The sequence below is a fragment of the Hyla sarda genome, chromosome 5 (assembly GCF_029499605.1).
Source record: "Hyla sarda isolate aHylSar1 chromosome 5, aHylSar1.hap1, whole genome shotgun sequence".
Lineage (NCBI taxonomy): Eukaryota > Metazoa > Chordata > Amphibia > Anura > Hylidae > Hyla > Hyla sarda.
This window is the reverse complement of record NC_079193.1, coordinates 297,930,666-297,952,964: the sequence shown is the minus strand read 5'-3', so window position 1 is coordinate 297,952,964 and position 22,299 is coordinate 297,930,666. Positions and strand designations below refer to the sequence as shown.

At 42.4% G+C, this 22,299-nt stretch overlaps 1 protein-coding gene across 1 annotated transcript in view; it reads right to left on the bottom strand.

Moving 5' to 3' along the window:
* The window catches only part of NKAIN3 (sodium/potassium transporting ATPase interacting 3), a 684,322-nt gene that overhangs the window by 87,525 nt on the left and 574,498 nt on the right, over window positions 1-22,299 (bottom strand). The window lies entirely within an intron of this gene.

Below are 22,299 nucleotides of genomic sequence, written 5' to 3'. Positions count from 1 at the left end.
TTCACATTAAATATGCAGATGACACCTGTCAGCTCCATGCATATTAATAAGTTGATCAGGTTACATTTACACAATCCCAAACATACTTGCAAATGTTTTTTGTAAACAGGCAGCAGAGAAATATACTGCTCACATCTCTTATCAGCTCTTACTGCAAGCTAGCAGTGTTTTTCCTTTATCACTAGTGTTGAGCGCAAATTTGTATCCTGAATATCAGCACTTCGCAATTTTGCGAATATTACAAAATATATTCATTATGACGAATATTCGTTTTTTTCCCCACAGTACACATCACAATGGTGTGTACTGTTGTTATGCCCTGTGGTCCGGCCGCCTGCATCAGCCCTGAGCGCATATTAACCCTTATGATGTTTCCTGCTAATAAAAAAAACACCTAGGTCGAATGATGATGGAACCAAAAAAAACAAAATAAGAGGACAGAATACAAATGTAACACAAAAGTAAAAACAAAGGACATGGCAGCACAACTACATGTTATATGACATGTTGGTGAGCCTATTTAGCCTAGAGGATGTTTAATCCCTTAAGGATGTGAATGGCTGCACTCAGTTCTCTACTCTTTCACTCTATGCCGGATGACTGGCGCTGCGGGGCAGAGGCTCGTGACATCACGGCCATGCCCTCTCAATGCAAGTTTATGGGAGGGGGTGTGATGGCCTTCACGCCCCCTCCCATAGACTTGTATTGAGGGGCGTGGCCATGATGTCATGAGAGGGGGGTGCGGTCGTGACATCACAAGTATCCAGCGCTGCACCCGACGCTCTAAACGAATGCTGGGTGCAGCAGGGAGATCGTGGAGGTCCCCAGCAGCGGGACCCCCGCGATCAGACATCTTATCCCCCATTCTTTGGATAGGGGATAAGATGTCTAGGGGCGAAGTACCACTTTGACATGATGTTCCAGGTTTTACTGACATACACCATCCACATGAATAGTGAAGTAATGCAAGACCTTTTTACATTTCTTTTTGGATAAGCAAAACCACTGAATACGTGCATATAGTTGTTATTGGAATGGAGCCACCACCACCTTCTCAAGTCAAAGTTGGATCTCGACGTCTGGATAGAATTTTGATACGACTACATTGTGGTAGCATGAAAAACCAATTATTTGAGGGAGTGGCGGATGTACCTTTAAGAACCCACGGCTGTTCCAGTCCTCTACGCCGTGGGTTCGTCACATGATGTTAGCAAGTCAGCCGACCGGAAGTGGCATCTGTCCCGGTGGTGAGTATTCCTGTCTGCGCTCCCGGTTCCCGTAACTCCTATCATCGGGTGGTAAGTATGAGTTGCGGTGGAGACCAGGAGCGGGGCGGATGTATTCAACAACGCATTCCGGAGCTGGTGCAGGCAAAGGTTAGGTGGTATGGACGAGCATGTGATTATTGGGGTTAAAGGGCTGGGTCCGGGGCGGCGGCGGTGCAGATCCGCCACGTATCCCTATGGGTCTATGCTGTCGCCAGCACTGTTCATGGGCAAGACTGGCTCCGTCCCGTCTATGTCTGTGTCAGGGGTTAAGCGTTCTGACGTACACATTGCTCCTTTATAGCTTATTGTCAAGATATTACAGGATCGCAGGGGGTTGGTATCGTCATTTTTATACCCTCAATTTTGTGTGTTATACATTATGTCACTTTCATCTTCGCAGCAGTAGCATCAATCCCCTGCAAAAGAGGAGTGACTATCTATTCAGGCTTACCACGCACTTATTGTCATGGATATGGAATTCTTAGTTCATGACATACTCGGGAAAAGCTATGAGAGTTGATTTTGTGCATATGTCCATAGTTTGTTCCATGTATACGGTCATATAGTTATTCGGTGCATATTCTCTTAGTTTATTTGGAGATATGACATGGCCCTCCTGCTTTCAGGAAGGGAGTGTCTTGCATTTTTGCTGTGTCTTGAAGTGTTCGTGCTGTGCGTTTGTAGCGTTGGTGCTGTACGTGCACTGGTAGCTTTTGTACTGTACGTGCACTCGTAGCTTTTATACTTTACACACGCTCCTAGCATTTATACTGTACATACACTCAAAGCATTTAATGTACATACGTTCGTAGCATTTATACCGTGCATCCGCTTGTAGCATTTATATTGTACATACGCCCGTAGCATTTATGTTGTACATATGCTCATAACATTAATGTTGTTCTTACGCCCATAGAGGGATATCATAGAGGAAAAGTTGCTGAGTTGCCCATAGCAGCCAATTAGATCGCTCTTTCATTTTTGAAGAGTCCTCTGAGAAATGAAAGAAGCGATCTGATTGGTTGCTATGGGCAACTCAGCAACTTTTCCTCTGGACAGGTTTTGATGAATCTTCCCCCCATAGAGTCTATACTGTACATACGCCCATAGCAGTTATGCTGGACAAGCATTTATTCTGTGCATACGCTCATATAGTTGTTCTATGCATACACTCATAGTTCTTCTGTACATTCGCTCATATAGAAGGAGATTTATCATTCTTTTCAAACGTAAGACTTTTATATGATAATAGTCGCACGACCTTGATAAATAAAACTCATGTAAGCAAAACCCAGGAAACCCGTATACAAAAGCATTTTTTAAAGCAGAAAAGTTTTCCCTTATGTTAATAGCCAAAGTTCTTTATCTACCCTTTATTGCTAGAGACTAACGGGGAGGGGGGGGGGGGGGGGGGGTGTGTACTGCATCGGGTGACACCCTGTCTGGCCTGACTGGCACTAAATAGCTGCACTCCAACTATCCCGCAACAACCCATCCACCCTCCTCAGAAATTGAAAAATATTAAAAACATACTATGCCGCACCATGAGTATCTGTACTCTGGAAGCCTTTTTTGTTTAATTTTTAGCCCATATTTTGTGACATTGGTTGGCGGAGTCTTGCGTTTCTGCGCTGAGGCTGGAGTTTACATCAGGAAAGAAGACAGCGCAGCACTAGCAGGCACATAGACAATAGTGAAATCACACACACACAAAAAAAAAAAAAAAACGCTTGGTACGTTACCCACCCCAAAATGTGCATGAAGCTGTATTACTATGGATGTTTCTTTTTTTTTAAGGAAAAATTTTAGTGCCACATTTGGGTTATTTATGTAGTCTGTAAAAATTCTTACCTTATTCTATTTTAACACAACATTAATTTTAAAATGTAGTGGGTATGCCAGCATGTACGTGTCCTAAAATTAACAAGGTGTGCAGTGTGTATTTTCAACCTTTAAATTAATAGAGTTATTAGTTATATAATTAATTTTTTTTTATAATTAACTTTAACATTAATGTAGTAGCTTTGTTTCATGATGCAGAACAAGAACAGTTGTTAAAGTGGGTGTTAATGTCCTTTTCTGCGGATGTATGCACTCTGTAAGCCAGGTTGGATCTGGAATACATATGAGACTTTTAAATGGAGATGGGACTTTTTTCCTTCATGGTGACTATCGCATTTGATAAATACATGACCACTGCAAAGTAAAAAAAAATTTTTTTAAATTAGTACGTGAGCAGATTTCAGAAATGTGCTTTGGAATAAGCAAAAATCTAAAAGTCGCAGCATGTATAGAAAAGTCGGACGTGCGCAAGTACGTGTAACTTTTTTACGCAAAAAAAAACTACTACTGAACTCGATACATCTCCTTCATAATTTGTTTTGTGCATACGCTTACATTGTTTGTCCTGTGCATTCGCTCATATAGTTTGTTCTGGACACGAGCTCATATAGTTTGTTCTGGACATACGATCATATAGTTTGTTCTGTGCATACGCTCATATTGTTTTTTTCTGGACATACTCTCATATAGTTTGTTCTGACATAAGCTCATATAGTTTGTTCTGTGCATACGCTCATATAGTTTGTTCTGTGCATACGCTCATATAGTTTGTTCTGTGCATACACTCATATAGTTTTTCTGTGCATATGCTCATATAGTTTTTTTCTGTGCATATGCTCATATAGCTGTTCTGTTCATCCGCTTATATAGTTTGTTCTGTGCATTCGCTCATATAGTTTGTTCTGGACATACGCTCATATAGTTTGTTCTGTGCATACGCTCATATAGTTTGTTCTGAACATAAGCTCATATAGTTTGTTCTGTACATACGCTCATATAGTTTGTTCTGTGCATAGATGCATGTAGGTTATTCTGTGCACACGCTCATAGAGTTTGTTCTGTGCATACGTTCATATAGTTGGTTTGTGCAAATGCTCATTTAGTTTGTTCTGTACATATGCTCTTACGTTTACAGTTTGTTTTGTGCATACGTGCTTGAAGTTTGTTCTGTGCATATGCTTATATAGTTAGTCTGAGCATACACTCATTTAGTTGGTTCCCTGCATATGTTCATATGCTCAGATCAATTTGTTTTAAACACACGCTCATATAGTTATTCTGAACATACACTCATAGTTTGTTTGGTGCATACGTTCATATAGGTTATTCGGTGCACATGATCATATGCTCATAGTTTGTTATGTGCATACGTTCAGATAGTTTGTTCTGTGCATGCTCATATTGTTGTTTGGTGCATAAGCTCCTATAGTTTTGTGCATACACTCACATAGTCTGTTCTATGCATATGCTCTTATAGTTATTCTATGCGTACACTCATATAGTTTGTTCTGTGCATACGTTCATATAGTTGGTTCCGTGCATATGCTTATACACTCATAGTTTGTTCTGTGCATATGCTCATGTAGTGGTTCTATGCATACGCTCATATAGTTTGTTGTGTGTGTATGCCCATATAGTTTGTTCTGTGAATACACTCATATAGTTTGTTCTGTGCATACGCTCACATAGTTGGTTTCGTGCACAGTCATAGTTCGCTCTGGCATACGCTCATATAGTTCATTCTGTGCATATGCTTATATGCTCATAGTTTGTTTTGTGCATATGCTCACATAGTTTGTTCTGTGCATATGCTATATAGTTTGCTTTGTGCATTCAATCATATAGTTGTTCGGTGCCTACGCTCATATTGTTGTTGTGCATACATCTATATAGTCTGTTCTGCGCTTCTGCTCATATAATTGGTTCTGTGGATAAAGTCATAGTTGCCCTGGGCATACACTAATATAGTTTGTTCTGGCTGTATGCTCAGATAGTTTGTTCTGTGCATACGCTTATAAAGTTGTTTGGTGCATGCGCCCATATGGTTTGTCCTGGCCATATGTCCATATTATTTGTTCTGGCCATACACTCATATTTTTTGTTCTGGGCATACACTCATTTAGTTTGTTCTGGGCATACGCTCATATAGTTTGTTCTGGGCATACATTCATATAGTTTTTTCTGGGCATTCGCTCATGTTATTAGTTTTGTGTATGTGCATTTGCTCAGATACTTTGTTCTGTGCATGCGCTTATATAGTAGTTCGGTGCATATGCTGATATAGTTGCTCTGTGCATTCACTCATGTAGTTAGTTCTGTGCATACAGTCATAGTTTGTCCTGGGTATACATTCATATAGTTTGCTCTGGCCATATGCACAGTTTGTTCTGTGCATATGCTCATACTCTCACATAGTTTGTTCCAGCCATACACTCATAGTTTGATCGGTGCATACGGTCATGGTGCTCGTTTTGGGCATGTGGTCATGGTGTTTGTGCTGTGCATATGGCAATTATGCTGGGCATACGTTCATTTTGTCATGCTCTGCATACGTTTCAAGGAGTTTATGCTATGCATACGTTTATCGCGTCTATACTCGGTACACATTCATTTCTTCATACGGTATATGCGTTTCATGGTGCTTTACTGTACTTATGTTTCATGGTGTTTACACTATATGTTCATTTTGTTGACACTGCACATGCATCTCATGGCATTGTGTTAGTATGCGCACAGATGTAACATTTGTTCTGTGCATACGTTAAGCGTCTGGTGTGTATGTTAGTATTATTCCATGCATATGTGTAGCGTAGCGTTATAGTCTGGAAACGTTATAGCATTTAGTCTGGGCACATGTTTTAGCGTTTTCTTTGGTGGGTCAGCTTGTTTATTTAGCATTTGGGTTGGGCATACAGGGATATAGCTTGGTTTTCTGTTGAGACTTGTCACGTCTACCGGTCAATAATTACAACCTGTCACGGCTTCAGGTTGACGTTGATATTATTAGTTATACATATTGGTTGAGTCTTGTGGTCATGATTGCTGGATATGTGGCTTCTTTTTCAGCTAGGCCTGTCATGTCCACAGGTCATTTACGGTTATGGTTACAGCCTGTCATGGCTTTGGGTTGACGACGAGATATTATCAGTTATATACATTGGTTGAGTTTCATGGCCATGATTGCTGGATATGGGGGTTTGTTTTCGGCTAGGCCTGTCACATCCACAGGTCAATTATGGTTACAATCTGACAAGGCTTCAGGTTGGCGATAATGTTATGATATATACCGTATTTATCTTCGTATAACACGCACTTTTAAAACTTAAATTCAAGGCAAAAAGTCTGCCTGCGTGTTATACGATGATAAATCTTTTTGTCACTGATTTAAAGTGGCCGCAGCAGCGGCTGCTTGTTAAGGATTGGCAGCCTGGCCGCGGCCACTTTAAATCAGTGACCAGCGCGCGGCTCCCGCTTTGCTTTTTATTAGATTTTCCTCCCTTTCCCCCCTGCTTTTTATTGTATTGTTTTTTTTATTTTTTATCTTTCTCACCTAGCCGCACCTGGCAGGCCAGGTCCGGTGTCGGGTCTTGCGGGCTGCGGTCAGGGAAGCAGGATGAGTGACGTCCTCTGCTAGTCACTCATCATTCAATGCTGCTGCGGTGATTATTCTAAGGTGGCTGCGGTTGGGCTGCTGAAGTTAAACAAGCAGCCAGCGCTGTGGCCACACCAACCAGCGGTGGCTGCAGCAAATGATGAGTGACGTCCCTGATGCTGTGCAGCCGGCAGAGGACGTCACTCATCCAGCTTCACTGACCGCAGGGGGGGGAAAGGGGATGCTGAGAGGGGGGCATGATGAGAAGGGGGCATGATGAGAAGGGAGCATGATGAAAAGGGGACATGATGAAAGGGGGCATGATGAGAGGGGGGCATGATGAGAAGGGGGCAGGATGAGAAGGGGACATGATGAAAAGGGGCATGATGAGAGGGGGCATGATGAGAGGGGGGCATGATAAGAGGGGGCATAATGAGAAGGGGGCATGATGAGAGGGGGGGCATGATAAGAGGGGATATGATGAGAAGGGGCATGATGAGAGGGGGGCATGAGGAGACAGGGGTGGGGGAATGATAAGACAGTGGGGGAATGATGATAGGGTAAAGGGGGAATGGGTGTAAATGTGGCACAGGGGCTGATAAAAGGGGAGGAATGATGTAGCACTGGAAGGGGGGACCAAGCTGAAGTTCAGGCAAAATCAAAGTTAGAGGGATGATATGGCATTTAGTCGTTCATTTATCTTATATGTATTTTCTTTTTTACTTAAATTTCCCTCTTAAAATGGGGGTGCATGATATACGCCAGTGCGTGTTGTACGCTGATAAATACGGTATTGATTGGGTCATGTCTACAGTTCGATTACGACTACAACTTGACACGGCTTCTTGTTGGCGACAATGTTTAGTTCTATATATCAAAAAAAAGTCATGCCAGAAGCCGACATGGCAGTGGTTCCAGTTCCACCCAATTGGGCTCTTATCATGGACGAAATCAGCGTTTAACGGTAGCCAGGGAACTGATTAACAGTTATTTATCTGTTAGCACACACAGAGTGTACAAGACAGCCTGGTTTACATAAAAAAAAAAATATCCAGATATCCAGTGGGAGACCCATATTCCATCTCTTTCCTATTAGCTTTTATCAGGTTTTGCCACTCTTTACTTTAACTGGCCTTTAAAACTAAAACTATTTACTTAGTAGGTATACAACATTTCCTGTATTTTTTAATTTTCCGCATCCCGTTAGGGTATCTATCGTCTCATCCCATGCTGTCAAAGCGTTGAAAGGGTTCAGAAGGGTCAGGTTTGTGAGTGTCCCACCAGGCAAACCCTTTTAGACAGTTGTCCAATGTTCTTGATAGATCCCCCTTTGGCCTCAACGATAGTCTGACCTTGAAAGCAGCACTATTTCTCGGTTATTGTGGGTTCTTGAGACCTGGTGAGTTCAACTGTAAGACAGCCAAAGTAAAGTTTTGTGAAGGTACACCAGCCATGCCGGAAATCCATTTACTATGTGTTATGTTTGAATCACACTAAAACATCTTTTGCCAGAACAAGTAGTAGGGGATACGCCATTTCGCCACGTTTCATAATCGGTGTCCAGTAGGGGTCCTCCATCAGTTATCAGCAGCATGAGCAGGGTCTTGTCTGGATAGTCCGTTACTATTGTTAATGGTATTGCTCTCACAACAGTTTCTTTGTCAAATTCTTACATGTATTAGTCAAATCCTTAGGCGGTGACCCCACAGGTCTCTCTGGTCCTTCATTTTGGATTGTTGCGGCAGCCTCAGCATCTAGTCACGGTGTTCCTGCTCACGTAATCAGGAAAATGGGTCACTAGAACTCCAGTACTTACTTGCGATGTATATTAAGTCTTAAAGTGGTAGTCCAATAGTGAAAAACGTATCCCCTATCATAAGGATAGGGGATAAGTTTCAGATCGTGGGGGGTCCGACCGCTGGGGCCCCCCGCTATCTCCTGTATGGGGCCCCGGCTCACTGGCCAGATAGCATGTGTTGACCACTGCACGAAGCGGCGGCCGACATGCCCCCTCAATACAACTCTATGGCAGAGCCGGAGATTGCCGAAGGCAGCACTCCAGCTCTGCCATAGAGTTGTGTTGAGGGGGCGTGTCAGCCGCTGCTTTGAGCAGTGGTCAACATGCCCCCTTCCTGTGGGCTGTGGGGGCCCCGTACAGGAGATGGCAGGGGGCCCCAGCGGTTGGACCCCCCGCGATCTGAAACGTATCCCCTATCCTTAGGATAGGGACGTTTTTCACCACTGGATATCTCCTTTAATGTGGAAAGAACTAATGCTTTCCAGTCACTTGTAATGAAACATGTTAAATTAAGCGTTCTTGTTCTGATCTCTGAGTTTTGCCCTCTTTTCAGGTGTGCTCCTATGCGGCTATTAGATAGGGGATATGGTTACATGGTAAATGTGGTTTCTGTAATTTAGATGGGTTAAGTACATTGATTCGCAGGAGCTCCGACCACAAGTGAGAAGGCTAATTAATTAGCCTGTATTTGAGGGAGGGGCAGATGTACCTTTAAGAACCCGCGGCTGTTCCAGTCCTCCATGCCGTGGGTGTGTCACAACCCACCCAACCCTCCCTTATTAATTTAAACATAATGTTATACATTTAACCAGGGTATGCCCTCTTTTCAGTTGTACTCCTACGCGGCAGTATATGGCATTACTCTGACTGTCCTATTAGATAGGGAATATGCTTACATGGTAAATTTGGTTTGTGTATTTTAGATAGGTTAGGTACATTGATTAGCAGGAGCTCCGACCACAAACATCATTAATGTGACCACTGCAGCAAATGTTTGTCATTGCTACAGGAGCAGCGGGGACCACCAAAGCTGCAATAGTGGAGAAACAGGGTAATTCAATGAGTAATTGTTATTTTTTTGCTTTATAAAATTTTTTCTTAGAATTACTTATTTTACATCCTATTAATGAAACTAAAACAAAATACATGAATATTCATTTTAATAACATTTTCACTAGTCACTATTTTCTTTTTTAACTTAAAGTAGAGATGAGAAAAAAAGGTTGAAACTAATTGGCTAAATGCAATTTTTTTACCCCATATTTAACATCTTTTGTATAGGTTTGTGACTTTGTATATAGTTTTAGTTAGTATAATGAATAATATCTGACATAATAGAAAGTAATACTATAATGATTTTGCTTCTGAGAAGAAATTACTTGCAAATAAATAAATGCATATTTCACAGCAGGATGTGGGACGGGCATAAAATGATACCATATGTTATGGAAATTGTTCAGTCATTTCCCAAGAAGCCATAGAATTAAATTTAGATCAACCTTTTGGCAAACTGCACTAATCTATCCTCCAAATAATATTCTGAAATACAAACCACAGGATTCTACAACAGAAAACATAAGCTGTGCTCCTGAACAAATAGCGTATAGCGAGAAATACGGTGCAGCATGTGTGCCAATAAAAGTGTCAGGATACACAGCGCAGAGATCCAGCACCAATCTTCTATTAGTTATTGCAGCTTTTAAAAGAGTGTTCAGAATAAGCATCAAAGTCAGATGTGAAGTTTACAGTGCGGGAAATGGCGATCACAGACAATATCGTTTTATCAAAGTATTACCTACAATTCCACTCATGGCAGAAGACATTGCTTTTTCTTTGCTTCCTAGAAGGTGCTGTCATTCAAGTTATATAAATGCATGCGACTGGAGAACAACTACAGCCTGATGCACACAGGGGTATTATGTATAGTGCTCCTGTTCTAGTGCATAGGGATAATATTGTGCCAACATATTCCTCTGCTTTAATACTGAAGCACACAACAGATTTTTATCTGAATATAATTTTTGCCTTTTTTCACGTAATTACAAAGGTAACAGTAACTGCAGTCATTTGCTTTACAGCAGGCCCCTACAAATGAGAAAACTAGGGAAAGTTATATTGAAGGGTTTTGTGGGCATGCTCTGTAATTGTTTTTGGAAGCAGAGGAGAAACTACAATGTCCCCTAAGGTCTACTACTAAAGTTTTGGTTAGGTGTTTCATGTGCCTATACATTTAATACTGTTTTACATTTGTTTTATGCTGCAGATTGTTCTACAGTTTACTTTTGATTCTTAGAAACCTTGTAAAAGGAAAGCAGGGCAGAAACATTGTAAAAGGAAACCTTGTAAAAGGAAAGCAGAGCAGAAACCTTGTAAAAGGAAAGCAGACCATTGTAGCCCAGTCTCTCTTCGAAAGGAAGTTAGACTCAGTTTAGAGGAGTCTAAGTTTGAGTGTTGGAGGTAGAAGCGCAAAGAGAAGACTAGCCTGAGAGAAGACGTTGTGCAAGGACCTCACAACTCAATACTAGGACCCACAGGTCTAGTTCACTTGTTACATAGTAAAATAGTTTGAAAGGTTGAAAAAAAGACAAGCACCAACTTTCCTGCAAGAATACGTTGACTTCAGAAAGAGAAAAAAAGAACAAAAGAGAAAGAAAGAACATGTTAAAGACGGTGCCTCCATCTTGGAACTGTTATCTGTTTGACGACGAGAACTTTGAGTTAGCATTTCTCAAGTTACCTCTGTTTCTGGCTAGTTATTTGCACACTACCATCAAGGGCTTGTTAACCAACACCAGCCAGGAGACGTTTACCCACAGAGTGTGCCCCAGAGGACTACTATCACCATCATCCTTAGTGTAACCCCCTGTTCACTGCAACTGTCCAAGGAATGAGAAAGGTCTAGTAGAAAAACTCCAACCTCTGTGACCACAATAAAACCAGACTATGAGTACAGAGAAAATAAATTGTACACTACACAAAACAGCATAGTTGACTTAAAAAATAAAGCATACAAATGTTTACCACACCAATGAAGGCCTAAAGAACACCGTTTTGTGATCGGGTGAGTGACTGTGTTTAGTATATAAAGCTTTATCAGCGCCTACGCCATACGTGTTCTCAATTGAACATAGAATTGTATTTCACATCACACTTGGCTCCTTTGCTAGAAAAAAAAGAATGATGCATTCATTTAACAGATAATTCCCATTCCATTAAGATGATTTCACTAAATAAGGAGACAGCTGAACTCCATATCTGCTCCGCGGCACGTCATTCATTTACATAAAGTGCATTATAACTAGCTGTCTAGGCGAAAGCTGTTCTTTTTGGCAAGTGCTTGCAAGATTTCCTTACAATGGTATATGTTAACAAAAGGCTTTCAGAACAGCTTTCTAAATAGTTATATTGTGATAAAAAAGTATTCATTCTGAGGCGTAGCTATAGGGGCTTCAGAGGTAGCAGTCATACCTGATACTTGGTAACTATAAAAGATGCATATATTATAAATGGCACATAGCAGAAAGGGGCAATGTTGCAGATTTTGCATTAGATCTGTGAAATATGTAAAAAAAAAATGAATAAAAAAAGGAAATAAATAAGAAACGAAGTTGCTAGTTTGTGCCATTATCCTATGTGTGAAGACCGTATAATGCAAATAAGGCGGTTGTCACGGGCGGCTATATGGTCAGATCATGAATACAGAAGTATGGGTGTGCAATAAGTCAATATAGCCCAAACTCAAGTATAAATCATTATGTTAGGCTATTATATGGGCACCTTAAATACCCTCCAACGCAATAAACTAACAATATGTGTACCAAAGATACCTGTTACTTGAGTTGTAGGCATTTGTGGATAAAGTAATAATGCCACTCTGGGGGCTGGGGATAGAACAGAAAATGGTTGATATCATCCTTCTGTGCATGGCACAATTACTTCACCCAGCTTATCATATTCCTGGATATCAGCCGGTCAGTGACTGATCAAATATGACTAGTCTGAGACACGTGCAATGCCACAACTGAATAACTCCTCCTTCCGCCATGTCAGACATATCATATTTGGTCTTCTCCAGGCGCTTGGGACCTGCTAGTTTTAAATATATTTTAGGATTGATCCTCCCTGCAATATGTTTTTTTGACATATGGCATACCTAAATACCACTTCATTTACTACAAATGACATATCTCTGGGACAATAGAACACCTTTGTGGGTATCTGTGAATCTGCTTGAGATATGAAGCTGCCCTGTATCTCCAAGAGATATAAATACACAGGACTTCAAAGACAGGGAGATATGTCATTGAGGGGAAGCAACAGGTGAATTAATCTTACCGTCATCAGAGAAATACATGGGCACTTTATGACCTAATCAAAGACAATATAATGTGCTCCTCATATGGGCCTCATAATCCAACATATATGGAATTTACAATCAAAACCAATGCAGGCCTAAAAATGATGTGCTCACCTACTTGTGTTGCGCTCCGAGCACAAGACAGATGTACAAACATATCAAGTAGAATTCCTCTCTTTGTTAGGAGCATCAAACATGCACTGGGATCCCCAGCAGGAGAGGTATGATATGTGTCAGTGGCACTCACCGCCAGATATCATTAACGATCAGTGGCCATTTTAAAACAACAAAGTAATTTATTGATGGACCACGCATTTTGAGGGACTTAATCCCCCAATAATTAGACAATTGAAATCCTTGTTTTAACCTGTCCGCTGCCGGTAGGTGCCGCTGACACATCCAGCTCTTCAGCAATTCCCTGGGAATTTGCATTAGGGCCCAGGAGCTTCAATGGTCATTCACAGATAATATTCACAGTTATAGATAATAATAATTGCTTTACAAACCTCATTATCATCGCTGTCCCCATTGGGGCTCACAATCTAAATTCCACATTAACTTACCAGTGGAATGTGGGAAGATACCCAAGCAGTGGCGTTGTGACCGGGGTGCGGGGGGGCGGACCGCACCAGGTGACACCAGGCTGATGCGGTGACACCACTCTGCACCCCATCATCCACTAGCACCCCCCAGCAGTAGCACTACCATCATCCAGAAGGGGGGGGGGGGGTGCTGGTGGTTGATCGGTGTGCTATTTCTGACTATTTCTGGGAGGGGGGGGTGTTGATGGCAGATGATGAGGCTGCACCCCATCATCCACCAGCAACCCCCAGCAATGGCACCACCATCATCCAGCAAGGGGGGGTGCTGGTGGATGATGGGGGTGCTATCTCTGGGGGGGAGGTGTTGCTGGTGGATGATGAGGCTGCACCCCATCATCCACCAGCACCCCCCAGCAGTAGCATCACCATCATCCAGCAGGGGGAGGTGCTGGTGGATGATGGGGGTGCTATTTCTGGGGGGAGGTGTTGCTGGTGGATGATGAGGCTGCACCCCATCATCCACCAGCACCCCCCCAGCAGTAGCACCACCATCATCCGGAAGGGGGGGTGCTGGTGGATGATTGGGGTGCTATCTCTGGGGGGAGGTGTTGCTGGTCACGGTGGATGATGGGGTGCTATTTCTGGGGGGAGGTGTTGCTGGTCACTGTGGATGATGGGGGTGCTATTTCTGGGGGGAGGTGTTGCTGGTGGATGATGAGGCTGCACCCCATCATCCACCAGCAGCCCCCCCCAGCAGTAGCACCACCATCATCCAGAAGGGGGGGATGCTGGTGGATGATGGGGGTGCTATTTCTGGGGGGAGGTGGTGAGGTTTATATTCATAGAGTGTAGTGTATACTAGGGCTGCACCATATGGGAAAAATGTGCGATTGCGATTATGGGCCTAAATATTGTGTTTTCGAAATGTGATGCAATGTAATAAATAAATAGTGAAATCCCCTTATTTCATGTCCAATCTCCTCAATTTTACAACTATTCACCCATTTTATGCCCACCGCCCATTTCACATCTCACCATTTAATTTCTATCTCCCCCCTTCACATTCCCCTCCTCTTGTCACATTCTGCCCCTCCCCCTCTTGTCACATCCCCCCCTCTTGTCACATTCTGCCCCTCCCCCTCTTGTCACATTCCCCCTCCCCTTGTCACATTCTTCTCCCCCTTGTTACATATTCCCCCTCCCCCCTTGTCACATTCCCCCTCCCCATGTCACATTCTGCCCCCCCCCCCCCCCTTGTTACATATTCCCCCTCCTTGTCACATTCCCCCTCCCCCTTGTCACATTCTGCCCCCCCCTTGTTACATTCTGCTCCCCCTGTCACATATTTCCCCACTCTTGTCACATTCTGCCCCCCCTTGTCACATTCTGCCCCCCGTCACAATCTGCCCACCCGTCACATTCCCCCTTTCCCCCATTAACATTCTGCCCCCCTCCCCCCTTTAACATTCTGCCCCCTCCACCCCTTGTCACATATTCCTGTCACATTCCTCCTCCCTGGCAGCACACACGCTAGGTTTGTGTGTGTTTGCAGACCTTTGAGGACTTTTACCTTTCATCCAATCACTGGCTTGACATGTGACAACGCTGCAGCCAGTGATTGGCTGAAAAGGTAAAGGTCCTACAGCTTATATAGAGACACCAGGACCGCACGGAGGTGCACAGCTGCAGGGACCGGGAAGAGGTGAGCATAATGTTTTTATAATTTTTTATCCCTGTGCCCTTTACTTAGATCAGTGTTTCCTAACAGCTTTTGGCTGTCCGGTCATGCTGGGAGTTGTAGTTTCATAACAGCTGGAGGCACCCTGGTTGGGAAACACAGACTTTTAATATTTAAATTTGTTTTTATCTGCCCTAGCCGGCCCGCGCTGCAGCCGCACACGGGATCCGCCCGGGCAGATAATCGCAAATTTTCCCAGGGGCCATATCAATATATGGCAAAAAGCAAAAATCGCGATTCAATTGTTTTTGCGATATATCGTGCAGCCCTAGTGTATACTAGTTTATTATATTTAGAGGAAACAGTGTCTGGCAGGTTTATAATAATTATTATTTTCATATAGAGGATCAGAATGCGCTGACATAGTGAGGAGCCGTCTGGGCGTCACGTTCTGCAGAGAGAACATTTAGCTGGACCCGGTGGTATGTTCCATCTGAATTAGATAAGGAAAGACTATAGAGAAGACGTCACCTGTAGTTACTGATATCACTGTGTATTCTCCTTACTATAGAAAAGAGGTCACCTGTAATGACTGATATCATTGTGTATTCTCCTCACTATAGAGAAGACGTCACCTGTAGTTACTGATATCATTGTGTATTCTCCTCACTATAGAGAAGATGTCACCTGTAGTTACTGATATCATTGTGTATTCTCCTTATTATAGATAAGATGTCACCTGTAATCACTGATATCATTGTGTATTCTCCTCACTATAGAGAAGACGTCACCTGTAATCACTGATATAATTGTGTATTCTCCTCACTATAGAGAAGACATCACCTTTAATCACTGATATCATTGTGTATTCTCCTCACTATAGAGAAGACATCACCTGTAATCACTGATATCATTGTGTATTCTCCTCACTATAGAGAAGACATCACCTGTAGTCACTGATATCATTGTGTCTTCTCACTATAGAGTAGACATCACCTGTAATCACTGATATCATTGTGTATTCTCCTCACTATAGAGAGGACATCACCTATAGTCACTGATAACATTGTGTATTCTCCTCACTATGGAGAAGACATCACCTGTAATCACTGATATCATTAGTATTCTCCTCACTATAAAGAAGACGTCACCTGTAATCACTGATATAATTGCGTATTATCCTCACTATAGAGAAGACATCACCTGTAATCACTGATATCATTGTGTATTCTCCTTACTATAGAGAAGACGTCACCTGTAATCACTGATATCATTGTGTATTCTCCTCACTATAGAGAAAATGTCACCTGTAATCACTGATATCATTGTGTATTATCCTCACTATAGAGAAGACATCACCTGTAGTCACTGATATCATTGTGTATTCTCCTCACTATAGAGAAGACGTCACCTGTAATCACTGATATCATTGTGTATTCTCTTCACTATAGAGAAGATGTCACCTGTAGTCACTGATATTATTGTGTGTTCTCCTCATTATGTCCTATCAGAGCTGTAGTCACTTGTAAGTTCTGCAGTTAAGATGAGTGAAACTTAACTCCCAGCATAACCTCACCACTGCTTAAAGGGGTACTCAGCTGCAAAACATTTTCTTTTGAATCAACAGGTGCCAGAAAGTGAAACAGGTTTGTAAATTACTTACTTCTTGAAGGATTCAGATTTTAACTTCCTGGCACCAGTTGATTCAAAAGAAAATAATTTCCAGTGGAGTACCCCTTTAAGTAATTCTGGGAGTTGTAGTTTTAAATGGTGAAAACCTCTTTAGCGCTTTTCCATTCTGTGGCAATTGGTATATTTAATTATTATACTAGAATTTTTCACAATGCGCTACACCATCCGTCACAACAGGCTAAAAACTTTATTATGTGGGGGGGGGGGGGAGGGGTAGGTATGGGGTGACACCATTTTCTACCGCACCGGGTGACACCAACCCTAGCAACGCCACTGTACCCAAGCAAACATGTGGAGAACATAAACTCCATTCAGATGTTGTCCCTTGGCTGGATTTAAACTATAGGCAACAGTGCGAACCACTGAGAGATTTATTGTATTTTTCAACATCTTCTAAACAACTGTTAAAAGGGCTGTAGAGAAATGTAGGGAAATTCTGATATCTATGTATTGCAATACATTTGGACTAAACCAAGAACTAAAAGACTATATTAGGTAATGAGTTTCTAGTAGATCTTTCGCTTTCAACTAACACAGAGCTGAATGGAGTACAGCCCACATAATGCACACTAGAAAAGCCTTTTCCTGCATAGCAGACATTTTAAAAGCCTGCATATTACTTTTGTCAAGTTCCCCCTTAATTTACAACATACTGCAGTGGATAATGGGTTTAGTGTCCGTAGGTAATTGTAACCATAAAACCTGTATAATTACCATAATTCTGATTTATGCAACTAGGGCACCAGGCGCAGGCTCTTTCTTTTCAATGAATTCTAAGAATAACTGTTACATTCTCTCTAGTGTTCACAGCTTGTTCTCAATGTACTTGTACTAGTGTCCATGGCATCATTTATTATGTATTGCGGTGCTTATCAGTATGAAGTGTTTGGAATAGAAATTGTATGAAAATGTGCGCTACAAAACAGATACAATATGGTTGAAAATGTTGCCGGGAAATTTAGAGATTAGCCATTTGTAACGAAAACAAATGTTTTATCTCGAAAGCCAGGAAGAGGCAACAGGCTTCACAGCAATGGTTTATATCCGGTTCTTGTTGAAGTAGCTGTTTATTTTACATTAAATAAAACAGTATATTATTTTAATCACCTCTTCTCCTTTGCACATTCAGACACAGATGGAACCGATGATTCAACCGAACTTTCAGATTTTCTATTTTTAACATTACAGAAATCTACCCTTAAATCAAAGAGATTTTCTGAGCTTATACAGTTAATGGCCTCTCCATCAATTGCTAAATGGTTTGATGATAACACCCAGCATCCCCTGTTCGGCACACCTGCACTACACTGTGAATAGGGCCCGAAGCAGTTGGCTCCATTCACTCTGTAGTGGCTCAACCTTGTTACTGCATGGAATGGGAGCTGAGCTGCTGTAACATGGCGCTAGCACTACCAGTGAATGGAGCCAACTTCTGTTCACTGTAAAAAGATTGTAAAACTATAAAACTATATACACTATTACAACTAAAGAACATGAATGAGCTGCAATACTAGGCACAGCTACAACTAGAGCTATTGTGCCTGGTAAGTACTGAAGGAGCTGCTCGCCTGCTCTCAGAGGTGGCAGGAATCTAACCCTAACTGATATGACATTGATAGTCTTGTATAGTCCCTCTATAATCATTTAAAGCACAACTGCCAGGTGACTTTTCAGGATAAGCTGTCATGGGGGGCAGCATTATAACTTGTAACCAAAACAGGATTATGTAACTTGTATATGAAATTTTCATCAGACTTCTGTTCTACAGCTCCATCTGTAATTATCAGTTGTCTCTGAACTAGAAAGTAAAGCCTAGCCCCTAGGATGTCTCCCATACACTGCACAAACCGAAGAGGAGACCCTGCTCTTTTATGGCTTTATATACACCCTAGGAAGCAGCAGCATGGAGAACATTATAGTGTTCTAGTGAACAGTCTAAGCTGTTGCTTACAGTAGCTCTTGGGCAATCACTTTGCTGCTTGTCTGCAACTTCAAGTGTCTCCACTGATCCCCCTCCCCTCGCCCCCCCCCACCCTTGTAAACACTAGAAGGAATTGACAGTTTAGTGTGGAGGAGGGGGGGGGGGTAGGTACCTTTTTTTGCAGAATTACTTCTGCACTTCAAAATCACTCACATAAATATTAAAGGTAATATGTCCCTGAGAATTTGTTGTTCAATCTACAACCTTTAAAGAATAGAAGGAGCTGAGCAGATTTATACTTTTTTTTTTATATATATTGTAATTTATTTGTTGAGATATCTGATTATTCTTGGCTCAGGAGTTCATTTAATGACATATATATATATATGGGGGGGAAAAGTTGGTGCGTCTTATACGGCGAATACACACCTATCGGGTTGGTCCCTGTGGCCATCAACGGCCGGGACCCGCGGCTAATACAGGACATCACTGATCGCGGTGATGCCCTGTATTAACCATTCAGACGCGGCGATCAAAGCTGACCGCCGCGTCTGAAGCGAAAGTTGGGCTGTTCGGCCCCGCCGTGGTGAGATCACGGCGTCCCGAACAGCTTACAGGACACCGGGAGGGACCTTACCTGCCTCCTCGGTGTCTGCTCCGTGCCGGGATCCCCTGCATGGCGGCGCTCTCCTTCAACGTCATCATGCACGCCGTCCCATCATCCAATAGGAGCGGCGTGCATGGCCATGTGATGACGGCGACGGAGAGCGTGGATCCCGGGGAAGAAGATGTCCGGAGCGTCGGGGACACCCCGGGGACGTGGCGACAGCGATGGAGCGACATCCAGGGCAGCAGTGACGGGTCCGGAGCAGCGGGGACACATGAGTACTACCTCCTATCCAGTGGTCTTCAACCTGCGGACCTCCAGATGTTGCAAAACTGCAACTCCCAGCATGCCCAGACAGCCAACGGCTGCAGAATCTTTTTTTTTCTAGATTTTGCACCTTTAAATTGGGTGTGTCTTATATGCCGATGCGTCCTATAGGGCGAAAAATACGGTGTATATATATATATATATATATATATATATATATATATATATATATCTGCACACATACAGAACTGGCCAAAAATCACTGATTAGGACTGCCCCCTAGACTCCTAAATCCAGAATAAGCAGGCATTTCTACCAATAAATCCCACAAGACTATAAATTAAATGACTCTGCTCCTCCTGCTCTTTTCTATGATGCTGTAAGATTAGACTGTATGTTCAACATGACAGGCTCCTTCTAAGTAATGGTAAGGAGATCTCCATGCATAAGTATATAATGAGCAACATGAATACAAACAAAAACTAGTGCAGACAAAAAGTACAGCAAAACCATTTTAATGTATTTATTATTACTGCAGGTTGGGAAAATAACGTTATATATCATTAAACTGAATCATTTCTTATATCAATGTCCATTTCAATACTGTCTGAAATGTAGAACTGAAAGATGTCATATTACTAGGCGTAAATGTTACAATGAAAAGCACTGTTATATTCCCTCTTTAAACAAGATCGGCCTTTTGTCTGCCGCCATTCACCGCACCTCACCATTCCACTACAAAAGGAAACCTTGCTAAAAATACATCAACAAAGAACGCATGTTTCCTAAGGTGACATGGGAGAGCATTGTGCCTTTCAATAACATTTTTCTATTCACAGTCCTATAAAAATATTGTGACTGTCACATGGGACGATATGATTTTTGATGTATAAGTTACAGAAGCTAATAACAAAATTCCAAATGGGATTCTGAGAACTTCATCTTCCTTTCCCTTTTTTTCTGGTCTATGAGAGATATAGCAATGTTTCTAGATAATAGGGAGGTCAAATACCCCAAGTCTTCCAAAAATCCTTTGTGCTATTGTATCCAGTACCATAGTAGATACTGCTATGCTGGGCTTTTTGTGTGATGAAGAAATATCCCTACGAATCCACACAATAGATCAGAACAGTGTAATACAATGTAACAATAATAATATACCCACGATACATGAACTGCCAGAGATAAGCTACATTAGCTGGAGTAAATGATCTCTTCTTTCAGGTAACACTATGACTTTATTATTGACTTTTTAACTTTTGTATTATTTCACTTGTAAAAATACCATAAAATTCCGTTGAATACAGCTTTATGGCCCTATCATATGGGACAATTTTTTGCACATCTCCCCCTGTAATTGGGGATGAATGGTCAACAGGGATGGAAGTAAAGGGCCGCAGATCAGTGAAGGGATCTTTTGTACAGCACTGGCCACACAATAGTCGAGCCACATAATTGGCTCCTTAAAGGGATAGTCCGGCGCTTTGACAACTTAGCCCCTATCCAAAGGATAGGGGATAAGATGCCTGATCGAGGGGGTCCGACCGCTGGGGACCCCCGTGATCTCGCACGCCGCACCCCCTTAAAATCAGTCCCCAGAGCGTGTTCGCTCCGGGTCCGATTACTGCCGCCCCCTATATGCAAGCCTATGCTCCGGGGACAGATTTTTACGGGGTGCGGCATGCAAGATCATGGGGGTCCCCAGTGGCGGGACCCCCGCGATCAGGCATCTTATCCCCTATCCTTTGGATAAGGGATAAGATGTCTAAGCGCCGGAGTACCCCTTTAAACAACTGCTGATCTACTTGATCGCCTTTCGCATCCAGTAACAGTCTGGCTGTGTAATACCACTCTCAGGCTAAAGCCTTATATGGTCCATATTTTACCTTGTAGATTTTGCAACAAATCTGCAACAAATCTGCATAATATTTGCATGCTGCATATAGAGGTTTTTTTTGTAACATAAATAAAATCTGCAGCATACTTCACTACATGAGCAGAAAACCCCATTCACAAGTAATAGATTGTACATTTTTTGCAATCTGAATGAATGTTTTTTGTTTGTCAGCTGATCGCTGGGGCTATTATACCAGACAACTATTGACTTGTTTGGCTAATAATTGCCCTATTTAACAGCCCTTGCAGTGCACTCCAGCTCATAGAGGAAGGTCCTGAGTAGGGGCTATTATACCAGGCAACTATTGACCTGTTTGGCTGATAATTGCCCTATTTAACAGCCCTTACAGAGCACTCCAGCTCATAGAGGAAGGGACTAGAGGATACTTAGTGACAGAAAACAGGCTGGTAAAGTTCTCTGTCACTATGTACTCATAATTCTCTAGTCCTGTCTATCCCAACAGTAATTGTTCACACCAATCGGCCAACTGGTTCTTTATGTAGGACCCATTCATGCACTTATGTCACTATCTAGAATTCTCAGCCGTCCTTGACACCACCTCACATTCCCCCCCCCCCTTACCCCCCTCTTGCCTATCCCTATTTTCAGCAATTACAGCATCCTTTTTCTGTTCCTAATTATATACATATTTTCACAACAATAATACCATATCTCCAGAGTGTCATTCTGACTCCCCTATTCATGCCTCTAGCCCCCCCCCACACAGCGCTCTCCATCATAGTGCCTATGGTGATAACCCCTAGCGATCAAGTCATCTCTGGCCATTCACAATTTTACCCTGCCCATTTGCACCATCGCTACTACTCTGTAGCGCTCC